Below are 22,696 nucleotides of genomic sequence, written 5' to 3' on the forward strand. Positions count from 1 at the left end.
CGAATTGGCCATCTCTACTTCCCCTTTCAGAGAGAAATGATAACAAAGGGTGAATGATCCCCAGAGAAGCTCAAAAGGAAAGACAACTTAAAGCCAGCTGTACCCATTATAAAGAGGTCTTAAACTTGTTTGTAAATGGTGACAGAACAAACCATGTCAGAACTGAAGGTATGGAATTTACAGCATTAAACTTAGTATCATTAGTGAAACTTTACAGGGTCCTTTACAACATTTGTGTACGTTCATCAAAGTGGTATTTCTAGCCAAAAACAAAAACAAAAAAACTAGGGTTTATCATTCAGGGCCCCAAAGTTTGGAACACTGCATCTCTTTCAAGAAGTAAGTTGCCACCCACCTCGAAAGGGTTTCCAAAGAATCACTGGTAGTAAGGGTATCTGATTTCATTGACTCACCTATTATATCTGCAGGAATGCTGGGAAGTCTCAATGAACAACTTCAGAAAAATGCCACCTGGAGAAACAAATTGAACAAAACATTACTTTTTTTTTTTTCTTTTAAACACACAAGGAAGGCTTACCATACAATTTTATGTCTCATTAAAATATGTGGTGTTTCGGGCTTCCCTGGTGGCGCAGTGGTTGAGAGTCCGCCTGCCGATGCCAGGGACGCGGGTTCGTGCCCCGGTCAGGGAGGATCCCACATGCCGCGGAGCGGCTGGGCCCGTGAGCCATGGCCGCTCAGGCTGCGCGTCCGGAGCCTGTGTTCCATAGCGGGAGAGGCTGCAACAGTGAGAGGCCCGTGTACCGCAAGAAAAAAAAAAAAAAGAAAGAAAAATATGTGGTGTTTCAAATATTGGCCCCCAGGTTGCATATAAGTTCAGCTTGCATTAAAATGTAGCCACCCCTTCCCGGGAACACTGATGTACTAACCCAAAGTCCAAACCACTGATGAACCAGAAAAAAATAAGAGAGAGCAGGGAGGAAGGTGCAGCCCGTGAACACGCACCTTACGACATCCTTTCCTTTCCCCTCACAAGGGGATCAACTTGAAAACACAACCTGTGACCTTGAGGGCACTTTATGAACAAACATAAAAAGCTCAAATAATCCAAAAATGAATTATGGAATGAAATATAAAATTGTGAATGAGGAATCCATCCTGGCAGCACTTTATATCCTTTTTCAGTTATTCTGTTAACTTTTTTTAAAGCTAAATTCATAAGGATGTCAAAAATTGGAGAAATGGGGAAATGGTCATTAAAACCCTCACATAGTAAACAGAGGAATCGAGAAGAAGAATTTCTTTAGTTTAGTTTAGTTTCTAGTTTCTAGTTAGTTTATTCCAAAATCAAGTATTCCTTTTGGTGTTCTCAAAGTCTTTAGATAACCTTTTAAAATTATAAGGCTATTTAATACGGTCACAAAATAGACCAAAATGTCTTTCAGCACTACTTTGAAATATTAAACATAAATGGAACAAATTTCTTATATAAAATATCACAGTTGCCATTTGTTGGGAATTTATTGTGCACCTAGGACTGTGTGGCATCAGATTATAACCTTTCCAGACAGAGATATGTCCATTAACATATGAGGAAGCAGATTTTTTTTTTTTTTTTTTTTTTTTGCGGTATTCGGGCCTCTCACTGTTGTGGTCTCTCCCGTTGTGGAGCACAGGCTCTGGACGTGCAGGCGCAGTAGCCATGGCTCACGGGCCCAGCCACTCCGTGGCATGTGGGATCTTCCTAGATCGGGGCACGAACCCGTGTCCCCTGCATCGGCAGGCGGACTCTCAACCACTGCGCCACCAGGGAAGCCCAGGAAGCAGATTTTTAAAGAAGCAGAGAAACTTCCCCAGTATCACACAGATCCAGGGTTTCCAAATCATGCTCTTTTCACTCTGCCATGTGGCCCCTTGAAAGCACTCCTTTCACTCTATGTAGTCTATTCATCACCTCCCCAAATAGAAATCTGACATTCCTTAAAGTAAAAGTCTGGAAAGGAAACTGACTAGCAGATAAAATTAAATTGTGCTTTCTGCATGTTTAAAAATGTTGAGCCTAATCATGCCATTTAGGATTGTAACATAATACAGTACGTGAGTAAACTTACATCCAGATAACTAGGTTAACATGTGCAGCATCAGTATAAATCCAGACTGGACCTGAGGTTTAAAAGCCAATACTGGACTCAAAGGCTCCTCTATCTAAAGAAATCATTTTAGTTCAGTTACAAACTCGAAGATACTGGACAATGCTCATTGGGTTTCAGTTAAGAAAAAATACATACATAAAAGAATTCTGAACTCCTAAGGTCCTTTGTTATATAATAGCTTGGGGGAGTTATGATTTTTTTTAAAGGTTCTTTGTAAGTTAATTACTAGTTAAATTCCAAGAATTTCCCACAGTTTAATTTTACCCTTTCAGGAAACATCATGGGAAGTCATGATCAGTATTTTTATCTGGAAACAGCTTCTGTGAAATAAGCCACTAGGATTATTATGAATTGGTCTGTTATAAATGAAGTTCTTGATCAATGTTTCATTACCTCTAAAAGCTAAATGGGTCACAAAAATACTTGAATTAGCACACCTCCAAATCAAAGATAACATTTTAAAAAAATCTCTTTTGTTACATACAAGGCAAGCAAAAGTTCTGGACAGTTAAGGCAGATATCGAGACCCTAACAACAGAGAAGGCAGGGTTGAATCCTGACTCCCCCCTAAAGTTCTTCAAACTCATACTGCCAAAAAAAAAGCACCTCCTAGAATACATAAATTTGGTCTAAGGTCCAAAGAAGTATGTTATCTGGGAGTACGTTTTCAGTATCATGATAAAGCTTTTCTGACAGCCAAGTCCCATCTTGTGAAACCACCAAAGTGATCAGAAAGATGAACCATGCCAATTCTGTTATTGGATATGGTGGGTAAATAGGGTGTTACAGTTTTTAATTTTTTAATGCTATTTCAAAAAAATCCAGTAGACTAAAACTATGTCAAATCTCACAGTCCTCAAAAGTTCATAAAAAATAGTTAATGTATTAGGCATTAACTGTCAGGCACTGTTCTATGTACTTCATGGAAATTAACTCATTTATTTCTCACAAAAACCCTGAAGTAGGTACTAAATATACCCATTTATTTTATTATTTTGTCATTAATTTTTATTGGAGTACAGCTGCTTTACAGTGTTGTTAAAGATTTTTTTTTTTGATGTGGACCATTTTTAAAGTCTTTATTGTATTTGTTACAATACTGTTTCTGTTCTATGTTTTGGTTTTTTGGCTGACAGGCATGTGGGATCTTAGATCTTGGCTCCCAGACCAGGTATCAAACCCACACCCCCTGCGCTGGAAGTGCAGCACTCACAAAGGCATTATCATGCTGCCATATCACCATTTTCCCATTTCTCTATGTGAAAATATGTTTTTCATTTACAGGTTGTTAAACACATGGCAGCTTATAAAAATTAGAAATATCTGTGTTTCTTGGGCTTCCCTGGTGGCGCAGTGGTTGAGGGTCCGCCTGCCGATGCAGGGGACACGGGTTCGTGCCCCGGTCCGGGAAGATCCCACATGCTGCAGAGCGGCTATGCCCGTAAGCCATGGATGCTGAGCCTGCGCGTCCGGAGCCTGTGCTCCGCAACGGGAGAGGCCACAACAGTGAGAGGCCCGCGTACCACAAAAAAAAAAAAAGAAATATCCGTGTTTCTTATTTATCATCTTTTGTCTTCATTTTTGTAGATTTTTTAAAATTCATTTTTATTGGAGTATAGTCCACTTACAATGTTGTGTTAGTTTCTGCTGTACAGCAAAGTGAATCAGTTATACCTATACATATCCACTTTTTTTTAGATTCCTTTCCCACATAGGTCATTACGGAGTATTGACTTCCCTGTGCTATACAGTAGATTCTTTTCTTTTTTTTTTAAAGATTTTTTTGATGTGGACCATTTTTTAAGTTTTTATTGAATTTGTTACAATATTGCTTCTGTTTTATGTTTTGTTTTTCTGGCAGGGAGGCACGTGGGATCTTAGCTCCCCGACCAGGGATCAAACCCGCACCACCTACTTGGAAGGTGAAGTCTTAAACCACTGGAAGTCCCCAGTAGATTCCTATTAGTTATCTATTTTATATATAATAGTGTGTATATGTCAATCACAAACTCCCAATTTATCCCTCCCTCCCTTCCCCTCTTGGTAAAACAAACCATAAGTTTGTTTTCTACATCTTTGACTCTATTTCTATTTTGTAAATATGTTCATTTGTACATTAGTAGTCTGCTGAGCCCAATAAACACAGGTACTATTTCTTCTAGCAAGGATTCTTAAAAAAATTCAAACCACCACATTTTTGCATATTAAGGAGTTAAAAAGTTTTTGCTTCCCATTCATCCCCATTTGGTTCCCTGCCCTTTGGTTCCACTTCCGGAGATCAGGAGGAGAAACAATAGCTGCCTTTAGTGCCGGAGCACAGCACCCACGTGACAGGCCCCAGCTCTTATTTATTGAATTGAATTGCCAAAAACAGGAAGCTGAGTTTAAGACCCCTTTCTCAGTTATAAATTTCTATAACTTGACATGCACTGATTTGAACTGTTTCTTGTTACTCTGTAAAACTAGAACCAAGAAGTGTAAGTTATCTTGAAGTTAGGAGGCTAGATTTCAGCTTAACTGAAGAAAGAATGTCATCATAAACAGCTGTCCCACAGAGGTCCAGGCTGCCTCTGTGTGGGTGAAGAGGCAGCTGCTTGTGATCACAGAGGCCCGTAGAAGGGGAAAGTCTCAATAACCGTCCTGTAACAGAAAGAGGCATTTCATGAACCCTGGGGTAGTTCACAAAGCCCATATTTGGTAAGGATGGGGGGGTTCCATGGCAGAGCACTGTGTAAGTTACACGACACTTTGAAATTCATTTTCTCATTTGATCAACACTAGGAGTGGAAGGTAGCTGGAGTGGGGGTGGGAACAGACATCATTTATTATTCCCATTTTACAGACTAGGAATTTGAACAACTTAAATTGAATCACACAGTAAATGCTATAATCTGGGCTCCAACCCAGGACTTCTGACTCCCAAGTCCAGGGTATTTCCAACTAGGCAATATTGCAACAACCAAGACCATACTTATTCATCAAGGACAGGGGCAACGATGGGTCCCAAAGATGTGAAGCATGGAAGCGAATACCAAAGGAGATGAGCTGAAAGCAAAATATGGTAAGAGCCCTACTACTGTCACAAACCACCCCTTCTACCTCACTAAGAAGTACTCTATATATTTTGGTAGAGACACTTCTCTCACTTACATGTGTCCACTAAAGGAATAATTGTCCAAATCCTACTTTACTGCTATGTTGATACAATAAATGCTTGAGGCAGTTGGTTCACATTTTAAGGGGAGTTAGTGGCAGCATAATATACACAAAGAGCAGTGTCCCGGGACTTCCCTGGTGGCGCAGTGGTTAAGAATCTGCCTGCCAATGCTGGGGACATGGGTTCGATCCCTGGTCCGGGAAGATCCCACGTGCCATGGAGCAACTAAGCCCATGCGCCACAACTGCTGAAGCCTGCACCTCTAGAGCCTGTGCTCCGCAAGAAGAGAGAAGTCACTGCAATGAGAAGCCCGTGCACCGCAATGAAGGGTAGCCCCCACTCACCACAACTAGAGAAAGCCTGCACGTAGCAAAGAAGACCCAATGTAGCCAAAAAAAGAAAGAAAGAAAAAAGAGCAGTGTCTCATTTCTGCATGTAAAGTATAAATTGTCACTCAAAGCCTATGCTGGGAGTTAAAAAAAAAAAAAAAAAGTCAATGGAATGCACTGACTATTCTAACAATAGGTCCGGGATAACCTTGGGTCTGACAACAGGAGTTTAACAGAAATGGGTCAGCCACTGAAGGACTGCTGAACCTTACAAGATTTTCCAGGAAAGACGTAAGAGCGTCAAATTTCACGAATCTGTCTACCAAGTAGAGGGTGGCAGATTGCCAAAGGCTGGACTGTGATAACTCATGTGAAATCCTGGGAACTTGAACCTCTACAATGCCTGCCCTGCCACTCAGCCACACAGGGAATGACTGAAGTTCAAGTTTCCAAAGACCTCATAGACTACAAGCTGAATGTTCATCACAGAGACTTCCTTTCACTCGTAAGGAAGGAGAAATGACTCAATTCAAAACTCCCCACATCAACATGAATCTGTTAAAGGGGAAGTTTTTAAGTATCTGCGTACCACAGAATAGCCTACTTGGATCTTATCTCCTGCATTTGGACAGTGCAAGGCACAGGGCAGATGTTTCATGAATGTTTATCATGTAAACGAATGGGTGATCGCATTAGGAAAATTTGCCACAGATAGAAAAGGCACAATATGGGAAAGAGAGAAATACTGGGTTGATAGGAATGAGAAAACCATCAAGCCAAGATGACAGCAGGAATTCCAGAATGAGGAGAAAACACCAGAGGTGAAGGGTGACTCAGCAGGCATGGAAAGAGTACGGGGTGGTGGTTATGCTGTCCTCGCAGGAGAGTCCTCAAGTCGGTGCATAATGTCTTCTGTCCTGGAGTATCCTTAGAATACAGGTGATGGAGGAGGCTAATGGAGCGAGTGTGCACAATTAAAGAGCTCTTTAGGGACTTCCTGGTGGCGCAGTGGTTAAGAATCCGCCTGTCAGTGCAGGGAACCTGGGTTAGAGCCCTGGTCCGGGGAAGATCCCACATGCCACGGAGCAACTAAGCCCATGCACCACAACTACTGAGACTGCGCTCTCGACCCCGTGAGCCACAACTACTGAGCCTACTTGCCACAACTACTGAGCCCGTGCACCACAACTACTGAGCCTGCATGCCTAGAGCCTGTGCTCTGCAACAAGAGAAGCCACCGCAGTGAGAAGCCCACGCACTGCCACGAAGAGTAGCCCCCCTCACTGCAACTAGAGAGAAAGCCCACGTGCTACTACGAAGACCCAATGCAGCCAAAAAATTTTTTTAAATAAATAAGCAAACAAACAAATAAATAAATAAAAAATAAAGAACTCTTTAAGTAATTCTGAGAAACCTTCCTCCGGATGACAACTACTCTTTTTTTTTTGCGGTACGCAGGCCTCTCACTGTTGTGGCCTCTCCCGTTGCGGAGCACAGGCTCCGGACGCGCAGGCCCAGCGGCCATGGCTCACGGGCCCAGCCACTCCGCGGCATGTGGGATCTTCCCAGACCGGGGCACGAACCCGTGTCTCCTGCATCGGCAGGCGGACTCTCAACTGCTGCGCCACCAGGGAAGCCCGACAACTACTCTTAATATTCTTGCTTGCTTTTTAAACTTGAGTATAGATATGTGATCATTTTGCAAGAGAGAAACAGTTGTGAATGTCATCAGGCACTGGCAATGGGTAAACCTCATCCAATACTCCAACAACCACTTGTTCAAGAACAGGTCATTTGAGATTTGACAGATCCAGGTTGTCACAGGAGGGCAGGTGAGCACAGCACAGCCGGGGCACATGCCAGGCAAACAGGCGGCCCCGTGAGGAACTTGGACTGTAAGTGCTGACAAGCCCTTTCTGTTTGACATTTCTTAGCAGTCTGCATTCCAAATCTGGGAATAAACTTTAAGTAATAACAGACCAGTGTTTCTGAAAAACAGATGCCAAGATTAAAACTCGAAATAAAGAACGTCTACTCATTAAAAAGATTTCCAAACCAATTACCAAAGGGTAATTCAGACTCACACAGGCCAAGGCATATATACAGCAACTAGAGACCCTGCTCCCGGGCTGGCCGTCAATGATAAACCCCTTGAAGTCCAGGGATCAGCCTGTCTGACCTATGGAATGCTTCCTGAAGACCCTCACATGGCATCGCCTTCACAGAGGTGAAGCTCATTGAGGGGCAGGGCTGTTACACCATCAGGACAGGCCAACTCACCATTGTGGAAATGCCTTTCCTTTAAAGGATTTGCAATTTCCTGAAAACACAGGCAAGAAATCAGAGAAAGGGAGAGTCGGCCTCTAAGCAAGGTAGCTCTAGTGGTAAAATGGATAGCTTGCTTTAGGAAGCCCAGCTTCCCCAGTTTAAATATTTACCCTTTTCGTTATCTTACATATACATAAAAGCATTTATCTGTCCATTATTTTATCTACTCCCAGTCAAAAAATATCTGCTGGGGAGACCAAAACAAACAAGGCATTCCTTGCTACTTTCCAGGAAAGTACTCCCTCTCGTGTGTTGTTAGCAATTCTCTGCCGGGATTCCCCCCACGCCGCGCCCCCAAGACCCCTACTGCGGGAAGGGCTGGCAGCCTTTGCTTATACCACAACGCCTGTGGGTCACTGCTGGTATGTGTACCTTAAGCTTCAGTCTTCATAATCAAAGGCTTTGAGCTTTGCTAAACCTTTGACATGAGCGAGCAGGTAACAGGATTTTGGTGGCACAGAGACAATGAAGAGGATCTTCACTTACACCAGAGAGAGCCCAGAAGGCCAGTGTCACCGGGGCACGCGTGAGGACACCCTCCGAATGAAGACCGGAGGAATAAAATCACTTCAAACGCTCCTCACTTTCAGGAAAAAAAAAATTTCAAGAAATGTGTAAAAATCTGCATCACCACAAAACCAAGGGTACGTGAACCTTTAATAAAATATTCTTAGCTGGCACTAAATCTCACATAGAAATGTAAAGTATAATTTATCAATAAAAATAAATCCTAATACTCCTCGGCGGTGGAGTCCTGTAATGAGGCCTGTACTACAACCACCACCCCACAAGGAAAAGGGGAGCACAGCTGCTGCACTCTAAGGAAGGAGAGAAGGAGGTGGGTACTGAAATTTCCTGACATCTCCTGGGACAGCTCTGCTTAACTAAGCAGAGGAATGTGCACACCACAAAGGAATACAATGACTTAGTATTAAAGAATAAAAATTATTATACATGGGGCTTCCCTGGTGGCGCAGTGGTTAAGAATCCGCCTGCCAATGCAGGGGGCATGGGTTCGATCCCTGGTCCGGGAAGATCCCACGTGCCGCGGAGCAACTAAGCCCGTGCACCACAACTACTGAGCCTGCGCTCTAAAGCCCATGAGCCACAACTACTGAGCCTGAATGCCACAACTACTGAAGCCTGTGCACCTAGAGCCTATGCTCTGCAACAAGAGAAGCCACTGCAATGAGAAGCCCACACACCGCAACGAAGAGTAGCCCCCGCTCGCCGCAACTAGAGAAAGCCCATGTGCAGCAACGAAGACCCGACACAGCCAAAAATAAATAATTTTTTTTTAAAAAAGCTATTATACACGACAGAAATCTTATTGCAGAATCACTGCATTTATAAAGCCTTCCACGTAAAACTTAAAGTGGGAGGTGGAGGAAACCTGCTCTGATAAATTAGAGAAAATGAAGGTAAACACACTAAAACCAAAATAATGCCAAAGCTGCACGTGGAAGATGCCAGAGCTTTTCTGCACAGTCCCCACTGCTCGTTCGTCCCATTCCCAATGACCGCCCAGACCAAGGGTGACCTCAGAGCCCACACCCCTCATTTAGGAGAGCCACAGCCTGTCCTTCCTGCCCACCCCCGCACCAAGACAGCCTCACCCTGGGTCAGAAGCAAAGGCCGAGCCCCGTCCGCTCTCCCTCAAGCTTTCAGGCATGACAACCAGGTCCCTTCCCCGTGGCACCACACAGTGGAGTTCTTTCTCAAAACTCCAGCCAAGATGGCAGAGACTTCTGCAACAGCTCTCAGAACAGGAACCTTGCCGAAGTGGTCTTTAAAATCAGAAAAGGACGCAGGATAAGGGGGATGTGGGGAAGGAACGCTCTCAAGGGGGCACCTGGGAAGGGGAGAAAAGGGGAAAACCCAAGATTCTTTCTCCCATTTTTTTTCTTCCCCAAGGACAGCATTCAAGGTCAGATTAATGAATGCATCCTCTTAGAACACACCTGACCTTAGCTCACCTGTCCTGGGTTTGTTGACCACTCCCCATGACAAGTCATGGGGCTATGCGCCTCTCTTTCGTGGCCCACTTTGACCCCAAATCTGATGCTGTGTCCTCCAAATCTGCCCGTTTGCCTCTATATCTTCCCCAATTCCATACGTGGAACTCTGTTCAAGACCCAACTCAAGTGTCATCTTCCGCGAAGCCTTCTCTAAACTCGCTCTTGCCTTTGACCTCTTCCCGGCCCTCTCTTCTCTGAGCCCATGCAGACTTCTGAGCACGGCTCTGTCACTTCCAGCACACTGCGTAATAATTATTTGCTTGGTTGACTCCCAGGTCCAAGTACATCCATCCATCTGCTAGCTAACATTTACGAACTGTGGCTCCGGCAACATTACAAAATGGCCATGACTAAGTCCCTGACTAGGAACAGAGACCTTCTCCAGATCACAGATATTCATACGGCTTATCCTCTCACTTCATTCAAGTCCCTGTACGAATGTCACCTCCTTCCCTCACCGCCCGAGCTGAAGAGCACAGCATACATCCTCAGTCTCCAGCACTGTCTGCCATTCTCACCCAGCTTTATTTCTCCAAGCTCTCAGCACTGCCTGACAGCCATCCATACAAATGGATGAATGGGCAGTTATAGACATATCTAGATATATAGGTACAGATACAGATTTTTTTCAGAGTCACTTGTTTGTCCACTCGAGTGTAAGCTCCATTAAGGCAAGGCCTTGAGTGTGCTTGAGTCTGTGCTGTGTGGACCCCTAATATCTGGACTAGCACCTGAGACAGACTGAGTTCTTAGTATCAGTTGATGAATACATGTATGGGTAGATGATAACATCTTGGCCAAGAAACCCAGGGGGAAAAGGAGATCAGGTGAGGGTAGCCTCTATTTGCTCACTGAGGCATTTTTTTTTTTAACAGATCTTTATTGGAGTATATTTGCTTCACAATACCTTGTTAGTTTCTGTTGCACAACAAAGCGAATCAGCCGTATGCATACACATGTCCCCATATCCCCTCCCTCGAGTCTCCCTCCCATCCTCCCTATCCCACCCCTCTAGGTCATCGCAAAGCACCGAGCTGATCTCCCTGTGCTATGCTGCTGCTTCCCACCAGCCAACTATTTTACATTTGGTAGTGTATATATGTCGACACTAGTCTCACTTCGCCCCAGCTTTGCCCTCCCACCCCATGTCATCAAGTCCATTTTCTTTGTCTACCTCTTCCTCCCTGCCCTGCAACTAGGTTCATCAGTACCATTTTTTTTTATTCCATATATATGTTAGCATATGGTATTTGTTTTTCTCTTTCTGGCTTACTTCACTCTGTATCAGACTCTAGGTCCATCTACCTCACTACAAATAACTCAATTTCGTTTCTTTTTATGGCTGATTAATATTCCATTGTATATATGTGCCACATCTTCTTTACCCATTCATCGGTCAATGGACATTTAGGTTGGTTCCATGTCCTGGCTGTTGTAAATAGTGCTGCAATGAACACTGTGGTGCATGTCTCTTTTCAATTATGGTTTTCTCAGGGTATATGCCCAGTAGTGGGATTGCTGGGTTATATGGTAGTTCTATTTTTAATGTTTTAAGGAAGCTCCATACTGTTTTCCATAGTGGGTGTATCAATTTACATTCCCACAAACAGTGTAAGAGGGTCCCCTTTTACCACACCCTTTCCAGCATTTACTGTTTCTAGATTTTTTGATAATGGCTATTCTGACTGGCGTGAGGTGATACCTCACTGTAGTTTTGATTTGCATTTCTCTAATAATTAGTGATGTTGAGCATCTTTTCATGTGCCTCTTGGCCATCTGTATGTCTTCCTTGGTGAAATGTCTATTTAGGTATCCTGTCCATTTTTCAACTGGACTGTCTGTTTTTTATTATATTGAGCTCCATGAGCTGTCTGTATATTTTGGAGATTAATCCTTTGTCTGTTGTTTCATTTGCAAATATTTTCTCCCATTCTAAGGGTTGTCTTTCCATCTTGTTCATGGTTTCTTTTGTTGTGCAAAAGCTTTTAAGTTTAATTAAGTCCCATTTGTTCATTTTTGTTTTTATTTCTGTTACTCTAGGATGTGGGTCAAAAAAGATCTTGCTGTGGTTTATGTCAAAGAGTGTTTTTCCTATGTTTTCCTCTAAGAATTTTACAGTGTCTGGTCTTACATTTACATCTTTAATCCATTGGAGTTTATTTTTGTGTATGGTCTTAGGTAGTGTTCTAATTTAATTCTTCTATATGTAGCTGTCCAGTTTTCCCAGCACCACTTACTGAAGAGGCTGTCATTTCTCCATTGTATGTTCTTGCCTCCTCTGTCATAAATTAGGTGCCCAGATGTGCACAGGCTTTTCTCTGGGCATTCTATCCTTTACCATTGATCTATAGTTTTGTTTTTGTGCCAGTACCATACTGTCTTGATTACTGTAGCTTTGTGGTATAGTTTGAAGTTGGGGAGCCTGATTCCTCCAACTCAGTTTTTCTTTCTCAAGATTGCTTTGGGCTGGGAGCTTCAAGATGGCAGAAGAGTAAGATGCAGAGATCACCTTCCTCTCCACAAATACATCAGAAATACATCTACATGTGGAACAGCTCCTACAGAACACCTACTGAATGCTGGCAGAAGACCTCAGACCTCCCAAAAGGCAAGAAGCTCCCCATGTACCTGGTTAGGGCAAAAGAAAAAAGAAAAAACAGAGACAAAAGAATAGGGATGGGACCTGCACCAGTGGGAGGGAGCTGTGAAGGAGGAAAGGTTTCCAAACACTAGGAAGCCCCTTCGCAGGGGGAGACTGCAGGTGGCGGTGGGGGGGGGGAGCTTCGGAGCCACAGAGGAGAGTGCAGCAACAGGGGTGCGGAGGGCAAAGTAGAGAGATTCCCACACAGAGGATCAGTACTGACCAGCACCCACCAGCCAGAGAGGCTTGTCTGGTAACCTGCCAGGATGGGCGGGGGTTGGGAGCTGAGGCTCGGACTTCGGTCGGATCCAAGGGAGAGGACTGGGGTTGGCTGTGTGAACACAGCCTGAAGGGGGCTAGTGCACCACAGCAAGCCGGGAGGGAGTCCAGGAAAAGGTCTGGAGCTGCCGAAGACCCAAGAGACTTTTACTTGCCTCTTTGTTTCCTGGTGCACGAGGAGAGGAGATTAATAGCGCCCCTTAAAGGAGCTCCAGAGACGGGCGCGAGCCGCGGCTATAAGCGCAGACCCCAGAGACGGGCAGGAGACGCTAAGGCTGCTGCTGCGGCCACTAAGAAGCCTGTGTGCAAGCACAGGTCACTATCCACACCTCCCCTCCCGGGAACCTGTGCAACCAGCCACTGCCAGGGTCCTGTGATCCAGGAACAACTTCCCCGGGAAAACACACGGCACACCTCAGGATGGTGCAACGTCACGCAGGCCTCTGCCACCGCAGGCTCGCCCCGCATACTTACCCCTCCCTCCCCCAGGCCTGAGTGAGCCAGAGCCCCTGAATCAGCGGCTCCTTTAACCCCGTCCTGTCTGAGTGAAGAACAGACACCCTGAGGTGACCTACACGCAGAGGCGGGTCCAAATCCAAAGCTGAACCCCGGGAGTTGTGCGAACAAAGAAGAGAAAGGGAAATCTCTCCCAGCAGCCTCAGGAGAAGAAGATTAAATCTCCACAATCAACTTGATGTACCCTGCATCTGTGGAATACCTGAATAGACAACGAATCATCCCAAATTGAGGAGGTGGACTTTGGGAGCAAAGATATATATTTTTCCCCTTTTTCTCTTTTTGTGAGTGTGTATGTGTATGCTTCTGGGTGTGATTTTGCCTGTACAGCTTTGTTTTTACCATTTGTCTTAGGGTTCTGTCTGTCCGTTTTTGTTTTTTTATTTTTTAATTTTTATTTTATTTTATTTTTTAATAATTATTTTTTTAATGTTTTATTTTAATAACTTTACTTTATTTTACTTTATTTTACCTTCTTTCTTTCTTTCTTTCTTTTTTCCCTTTTATTCTGAGCCGTGGGGATGAAAGGCTCTTGGTGCTCCAGCCAGGCGTCAGGGCTGTGCCTCTGAGGTGGGGGAGCCAAGTTCAGGACACTGGTCCACAAGAGACCTCCCAGCTCCACGTAATATCAAACGGCGAAAAACTCCCAGAAGTCTCCATCTCAAGGCCAACACCCAGCTTCACTCAACGACCAGCAAGCTACAGTGCTGGCCACCCTATGCCAAACAACTAGCAAGACAGGAACACAACCCCATCCATTAGCAGAGAGGCTGCCTAAAATCATAATAAGGCCACAGACACCCCAAAACACACCACCAGATGTGGACCTACCCACCAGAAAGACAAGATCCAGCCTCATCCACCAGAACACAGGCACTAGTCCCCTCCACCAGGAAGCCTACACAACCCACTGAACCAACCTTAGCCACTGGGGACAGACACCAAAAACAATGGGAACTACAAACCTGCAGCCTGCGAAACGGAGACCCCAAACACACTAAGTTAAGCAAAATGAGAAGACAGAAAAACACACAGCAGATGAAGGAGCAAGGAGAAAACCCACCAGACCTAAGAAATGAAGAGGAAATAGGCAGTCTACCTGAAAAAGAATTCAGAATAATGATGGTAGATATGATCCAAAATCTTGGACATAGAATACAGAAAATACAAGAAACGTTTAAAAAGGACCTAGAAGAACTAAAGAGCAAACAAACAGTGATGAACAACACAATAAATGAAATTAAAAATTCTCTAGAAGGGATCAATAGCAGAATAACTGAGGCAGAAGAACGGATAAGTGACCTGGAAGATAAAATAGTGGGAATAGGCCTTCCCTGGTGGTGAAGTGGTTGAGAATCTGCCTGCCAATGCAGGGGACACGGGATTGAGCCCTGGTCGGGGAAGATCCCACATGCTGTGGAGCAACTAGGCCCGTGTGCCACAACTACTGACCCTGCGCATCTGGAGCCTGTGCTCCGCAACAAGAGAGGCCGCGACAATGAGAGCCCTGCGCACCGCGATGAGGAGTGGCCCCTGGGAAAATGGGAATAGGAACATACATACCGATAATTACCTTAAATGTAAATGGATTAAATGCTCCAACCAAAAGACATAGATTGGCTGAATGGATACAAAAACAAGACCTGTACATATGCTGTCTACAAGAGACCCACTTCAGACCTAGAGACACATAGAGACCGAAAATGAGGGGATGGAAAAAGATATTCCATGCAAATGGAAACCAAAAGAAAGCTGAAGTAGCAATTCTAATATCAGACAAAATGGACTTTAAAATAAAGACTATTACAAGAGACAAAGGACACTATGTAATGATCAAGGGATCAATCCAAGAAGAAGATATATAACAACTGTAAATATTTATGCACCCAACATAGGAGCACCTCAATACATAAGGCAAATACTAACAGCCATAAAAGGGGAAATCGACAGTAACACATTCATAGTAGGGGACTTTAACACCCCACTTTCACAAGGGACAGATCATCCAAAATGAAAATAAATAAAGAAACACAAGCTTTAAATGACACATTAAACAAGATGGACTTAATTGGTATTTATAGGACATTCCTTCCAAAAACAACAGAATACACATTCTTGTCAAGTGCTCATGGAACATTCTCCAGAATAGATCAGATCTTGGGTCACAAATCAAGCCTCTGTAAATTAAAGAAAACTGAAATTGTATCAAGTATCTTTTCTGACCACAACGCTATGAGACTAGATATCAATTACAGGAAAAAATCTGTAAAAAATACAAACACATGGACGCTAAACAATACACTACTTAATAACCAAGAGATCACTGAAGAAATCAAAGAGGAAATCAAAAAATACCTAGAAACAAATGAGAATGAAAACACGATGACCCAAAACCTATGGGATGCAGCAAAAGCAGTTCTAAGAGGAAAGTCTATAGCAATACAATCCTACCTTAAGAAACAAGAAATATCTCAAATTAAAAAAACTAAACTTCGGCTTCCCTGGTGGCGCAGTGATTGAGAGTCCAACTGCTGATGCAGGGGACATGGGTTCGTGCCCCGGTCCAGGAAGGTCCCACATGCCATGGAGCGGCTGGGCCCATGAGCCATGGCTGCTGAGCCTGCGCATCCAGAGCCTGTGCTCCGCAACAGGAGAGGCTGCAATACAGAGAGGCCTACGTACCACACTAAAAAAAAAAAAAAACCTAACCTTACACCTGAAGCAATTAGAGAAAGAAGAAGAACAACAACAAAAAAACCAAAGTTAGCAGAAGGAAAGAAATCATAAAGATCAGTGTAGCAATAAATGAAAAAGAAATGAAGGAAATGATAGCAAAGATCAATAAAACTAAAAGCTGGTACTTTGAGAAGATAAATAAAATTGATAAACCATTAGCCAGACTCAACAAGAAAAAAAGGGAGAAGACTCAAATCAATAGAGTTAGAAATGAAAAAGGAGAAGTAACAACTGACACTGCAGAAATACAAAGGATCATGAGAGATTACTACAAGCAAATCTATGCCAATAAAATGGACAACCTGGAAGAAATGGACAAATTCTTAGAAAGGTATAACCTGCCAGGACTGAATCAGGAAGAAACAGAAAATATGACAGATCAATCACAAGCACTGAAATTGAAACTGTGATTAAAAATCTTCCAACAAACAAAAGCCCAGGACCAGATGGCTTCACAGGCGAATTCTACCAAACATTTAGAGAAGAGCTAACACCTATCCTCAAACTCTTCCAAAATATAGCAGAGGGAGGATCACTCCCAAACTCACTCTATGAGGCTACCATCACCCTGATACCAAAACCAGACAAAGTTGTCACAAAAAAAGAAAACTACAGGCCAATATTACTAATGAACATAGATGCAAAAATCCTCAACAAAATACTAGCAAACAGAATCCAACAGCACATTAAAAGGATCATACACCATGATCAAGTGGGGTTTATCCCAGGAATGCAAGAATTCTTCAATATATACAAATCAATCAATGTGATACAGCATATTAACAAATTGAAGGAGAAAAACCATATGATCATCTCAATAGATGCAGAGAAATCTTCTGACAAAATTCAACACCCATTTATGATAAAAACCCTCCAGAAAGTAGGCATAGAGGGAACTTTCCTCAACATAACAAAGGCCATATATGACAAACCCACAGCCAACATCATGCTCAATGGTGAAAAACTGAAACCATTTCCACTAAGATCAGGAACAAGACAAGGTTGCCCACTCTCACCACTATTATTCAACATAGTTTTGGAAGTTTTAGCCACAGCAATCAGAGAAGAAAAAGAAATAAAAGGAATCCAAATTGGAAAAGAAGAAGTAAAGCAGTCACTATTTCAGATGACATGATACTATACATAGAGAATCCTGAAGATGCTACCAGAAAACTACTAGAGCTAATCAATGAATTTGGTAAAGTAGCAGGATACAAAATTACTGCACAGAAATCTCTTGCATTCCTATACACTAATGATCAAAAACCTGAAAGTGAAATTAAGAAAACACTCCTATTTACCACTGCAACAAAAAGAATAAAATATCTAGGAATAAACCTACCTAAGGAGAGAAAAGACCTGTATGCACAAAATTATAAGACATTGATGAAAGAAATTAAAGATGATACAAACAGATGGAGAGATATACCATGTTCTTCGATTGGAAGAATCAACACTGTGAAAGTGACTCTACTACCCAAGGCAATCTACAGATGCAGTGCAATCCGTATCAAACTACCACTGGCATTTTTCACAAAACTACAACAAAAAATTTCACAATTTGTATGGAAGCACAAAAGATCCCGAATAGCCCAAGCAATCTTGAGAAAGAAAAACAGAGCAGGAGGAATCAGGCTCCCTGACTTCAGACTATATTACAAAGCTACAGTAATCAAGACAGTATGGTACTGGCACAAAAACAGAAAGATAGATTAATGGAACAGGATAGAAAGCCCAGAGATAAACCCATGCACATATGGTCACCTTATCTTTGATAAAGGAGGCAAGAATATACAGTGGAGAAAAGACAGCCTCTTCAATAAGTGGTGCTTGGAAAACTGGACAGGTACATGTAAAAGTATGAAATTAGAACACTCCCTAATACGATACACAAAAATAAACTCAAAAATGGATTAAAGACCTAAATGTAAGGCCAGACACTATCAAACTCTTAGAGGAAAACATAGGCAGAACACTCTATGACATAAATCACAGCAGCATCCTTTTTGACCCACCTCCTAGAGAAATGGAAATAAAAACAAAAATAAACAAATGGGAACTAATGAAACTTAAAAGCTTTTGCACAGCAAAGGAAACATAAACATAACATAAACATAAACAAGACCAAAAGACAACCCTCAGAATGGGAGAAAATATTTACAAATGAAACAACTGACAAAGGATTAATCTCCAAAATTTAGAAGCAGCTCATGCAGCTCAATAGCAAAAAACAAACAACCCAATCCAAACATGGGCAGAAAACCTAAATAGACATTTCTCCAAAGAAGATATACAGGTTGCCAACAAACACATGAAAGAATGCTCAACATCATTAATCATTAGAGAAATGCAAATCAAAACTACAATGAGATATCATCTCACACTGGTCAGAATGGCCATCATCAAAAAATCTACAAACAATAAATGCTGGAGAGGGTGTGGAGAAAAGGGAACCCTCTTGCATTGTTGGTGGGAATGTAAATTGATACAGTCACTATGGAGAACAGTACGGAGGTTCCTTAAAAAACTACAAATAGAACTACCATACGACCCAGCAATCCCACTACTGGGCATATACCCTGAGAAAACCATAATTCAAAAAGAGTCATGTACCAAAATGTCCATTGCAGCACTATTTACAATAGCCAGGACATGGAAGCAACCTAAGTGTCCACTGACAGATGAATGAAGAAGATGTGGCACATACATACAATGGAATATTAGTCAACCATAAAAAGAAACGAAATTGAGTTATTTGTAGTGAGGTGGATGGACCTAGAGTCTCTCATACAGAGTGAAGTAAGTTAGAAAGAGAAAAACAAATACCATATGCTAACATATATTATGGAATCTAAGGGAAAAAAAAAGGTCATGAAGAACCTAGGGGCAAGACTGGACACAGACCAACTATAGAATGGACCTGAGGATATGGGGAGGGGGAAGGGTAAGCTGTGACAAAGTGAGAGAGTGGCATGGACATATATACACTACCAAACGTAAAACAGATAGCTAGTGGGAAGCAGCCACATAGCACAGGGAGATCAGCTCGGTGCTTTGTGACCACCTAGAGGGGTTGGGTAGGGAGGTGGGAGTGAGGGAGATGCAAGAGTGAAGAGATATGGGAACAGATGTATATGTATAACTGATTCACTTTGTTATAAAGCAGAAACTAACACACCATTGTAAAGCAATTATACTCCAATAAAGATGTTAAAAATTAATTAATTAATTAAAAAAGATTGCTTTGGCTATTTGGGGTCTTTTGTGTTTCCATACGAATTTTAAGACTTTTTTGTTCTAATTCTGTGAAGAATGCCATTTGAAAGGGATTTGATAGGGACTGCACTGAATCTGTAGATTGCTTTGGGTAGTATAGTGATTTTCACAATATTGATTCTTCCAATCCAAGAACATGGTATATTTCTCCATCTGTTTATGTCATCTTTGATTGCTTTCATCAGTGTTTTATAGTTTTCTGAGTACAAGTCTTTCGACTCCTTAGGTAGGTTTATTCCTAGGCATTGTATTCTTTTTGTTGCAATGGTAAATGGGAGTGTTACCTTAATTTCTCTTTCTGATTTTTCGTTGTTGGTGTACAGGAATGCCAGAGATTTCTGTGCATTAATTTTGTATCCTGCAAATTCATTGATTAGTTCTAGTAGTTTTCTGGTGGCACCTTTAGGATTTTCTATGTATAGTATCATGTCATCGGCAAACAGTGACAGTTTTAATTCTTGTTTGAAGTACAGTTGGCCCTCTGTATTGGCAGGTTTTAGTCCAAGGCTGACTGAACCTGCATACGCAAAACCCATGGATAGGGACTTCCCTGGTGGTCTAGTAGGTTAAGACTCCATGCTGCCAATGCAGGGGGCCTGGGTTCGATCCCTGGTCGGGGAACTAGATCCCACAAGCATACCACAGCTAAGAGTTCGCATCCCATGAGTAAGAAGTCCGCATGCCACAATTAAGACCCAGCGCAGCCAATAAATAAATATTAAAAAGAAAAAAAACCCCATGGCTATGAGGGCCAACTGTAACTGGTTGGGCAACCAGGTAGGGGGGATTCCTGTAAGCAAAAGGCAGGAACTGAAGCAAGGAGTTTAGAGCAGACAACAGAATTGGGGAAATTATCAGGAGATGGTTGAAGCCACAGTTAAGGGTGAGATTACCGTGGAGTAAGGGAAGAGCTGGCTATTGTATAGTAAAAAAAAATTAATCTACCTCATATGGATACATACTAAAGGAGTGACTGCATGTGAAATATCTGATATGTCTCGTCGAGGCTTAGCCAAATTACTCTATAGACAGCAGGTGCTCGAAAAATGCTTATTGAATAGATGAACACCTATTAAGACTAAGACCAACCATCCTCAGTGCCACCTTACCCGCACAACATGGATTCGAGAATTGTATATTTACACGAGGCTGTTTTTCTCGTGTAGGATTCTGAGTTAGTCCAGTCTGATCAAAGATTAAGAGGTACTCCAGCGTTATCTACAGTGCGGAATAACGCTGCATTATGTGTTATTATCCAGTGCCAGAAAGAAAGCAGTCAGGAACACAATTACTCAGAATGGGGTATAAAAGGAAAAAGCTCATTCCTACAAGGTCAGTGAACATGAGCGTCCACCATGGCGCAAGCACTGTAGTTACAGGTTTGAACGTAAATCCACAAGAGGAAAAATTTCCTGGCACAGACTAAAAGCAGTGACAATGTGGCATTTGAGCTAAATTCAAAAGATGAGTCAAATGTAAAGGTCCAATCTCAGGACAGAAAAAAAATCACTGGTTGGCTTAAGTGGTTTGCTTTTAAGTTTGTGACGAACTGTAGCTTAACTAAAAATACCCACCCAGAATCAGCAATGGGAAACACACGTCACCATGAGTGCCCCGTTCAGAAGAGTTAGTCAAGGAAGCGAAGGAAGGCCCAACCTCAACACGCGCAGGGGCCGAAGTAATTGGGTGAGGCGCCTGCTCTAAGTGTGCTGCAGAGGGTCCGTGAGCGCAGGGCCCCAGGGGTGCCGCTGGTGGGGTGCAGGAGGAAGCGAGCAGAGTGCTTCCCCAGCTACAACTTCGGGGTCTCTGCGTTTATCTTTTTCTTCTGCGTTAAAATTCCACTTAAAATCTTGCTTGATGAAAGCACTCGACAGTGAAAACACACACTTCGGAAGCCACTGACCAGGAGGAAATTAATTCCGGGGATAAAAATCAACAGACGTTTTAAAATTCTAATTTTTATACCCATTTTCACAATTGGCTCAAGACTGATAATTGGTGCAGAGATCAAGAGGCACTTAAGTTTTTGTTTTGTTTTTTTGCAGTACGCGGGCCTCTCACTGTTGTGGCCTCTCCCGTTGCGGAGCACAGGCTCTGGACGCGCAGGCTCAGCGGTCATGGCCCACCGGCCCAGCCGCTCCGCGGCATGCGGGATCCTCCCAGACTGGGGCACGAACCCGCATCCCCTGCATCAGCAGGTGGACTCTCAACCACTGCGGCACCAGGGAAGCCCGGCACTTAAGTTTTATACTTCTGTAATGTTTATAATGAAAACGAATACTTTTCTTATCAAAGAAGTGTTAGAGATAACTAACGTTAGTTCAGATGACTTGTCTTTCCTTATCTTTCACAGAAGACAGATTACAGCTAAATCTAATTGCTTCCCTGGGCAAAAATGAAATCTGAGGGCTCATACATGACTGCATGTATGCTAAGAAACAAGAAAAAATGTTCTGTGTGTAATTAGTAGTAAAAACCTATTCATACAGAACCATTCTCTGGGGGAGCTGTGTGCCCTGGAATCATATTTTTCCAAACAACTTTCATAAGATTCCTGTACGCTATTCTTTTACAGAGGAAAACCAAGTGTTCCAAATTTTAATTACAAAATGGTATTTCAATGAAGAAATGAGAACAGATACAGAGAACAATGGACTTTCAGGAGTTAAAATAGAACCAGATTTCTCTAATGTCAACCCTTCTCCCAATTCCCAGAAAAGAGGAGGGTACTGTCACAGCAAGAACTGTGGAGCATTATTTCAGTAATCTCCAGTCTAACTTAGCCTTGGAAGTTTTGTCTTCAGGCTAGTGAGACCCACGAGCAGCAGGCACGGAGACCCTGGCTCACAGCGAGTATTTAAGAGATTTTTCTCATAGCTGTTAAAGATGTAGGCAGCGTGCCCTCCATCCACCAAGATGAGACGCCAAGCCCTCCATAACCAGGACCTGCCTGCAAGGTCCCAGGAGGAAAAGCTGAGTTCGGATATCCTTCCAGGCTCTCTCACCCTCCCTGTGACCCATGGCACACATGTGAGAAGCAGCTGGTCAGGGTTAAAAGTACAGTCTGGCTCCAGAGCCCTGCCCAGCTAACTGGCCCCCAGAGCTACTGAACCCTGACCTGGGCTTCACCATACCCCATTTTCTAACCAAATGTGTTAACTGGCTGCAGATTCTTGAACTATGTGCCTCAAATGCATTTTCCAACACACACACACACACATACACACACACACACACACACACACACAGAGTGACAGGACAGAATTTTCTCTAGTGAGAGAATATTATTTTATTTGTTAATA

The 22,696-nt window shown here is 42.9% G+C and overlaps 1 protein-coding gene across 1 annotated transcript in view; it reads right to left on the reverse strand.

Annotated features, from left to right (window-relative positions):
* Positions 1–22,696, reverse strand: part of LHFPL2 (LHFPL tetraspan subfamily member 2) — a 179,144-nt gene that overhangs the window by 78,783 nt on the left and 77,665 nt on the right. Inside the window, exon 3 of the mRNA XM_082651790.1 lies at positions 414–471. The gene's annotated coding sequence lies outside the window, so the exon portion shown is untranslated. The remainder of the gene's footprint in view (positions 1–413; positions 472–22,696) is intronic.

Source organism: Grampus griseus (assembly GCF_964374135.1).
Source record: "Grampus griseus genome assembly, chromosome: 3".
In the NCBI taxonomy this organism is placed as follows: Eukaryota; Metazoa; Chordata; class Mammalia; order Artiodactyla; family Delphinidae; genus Grampus; species Grampus griseus.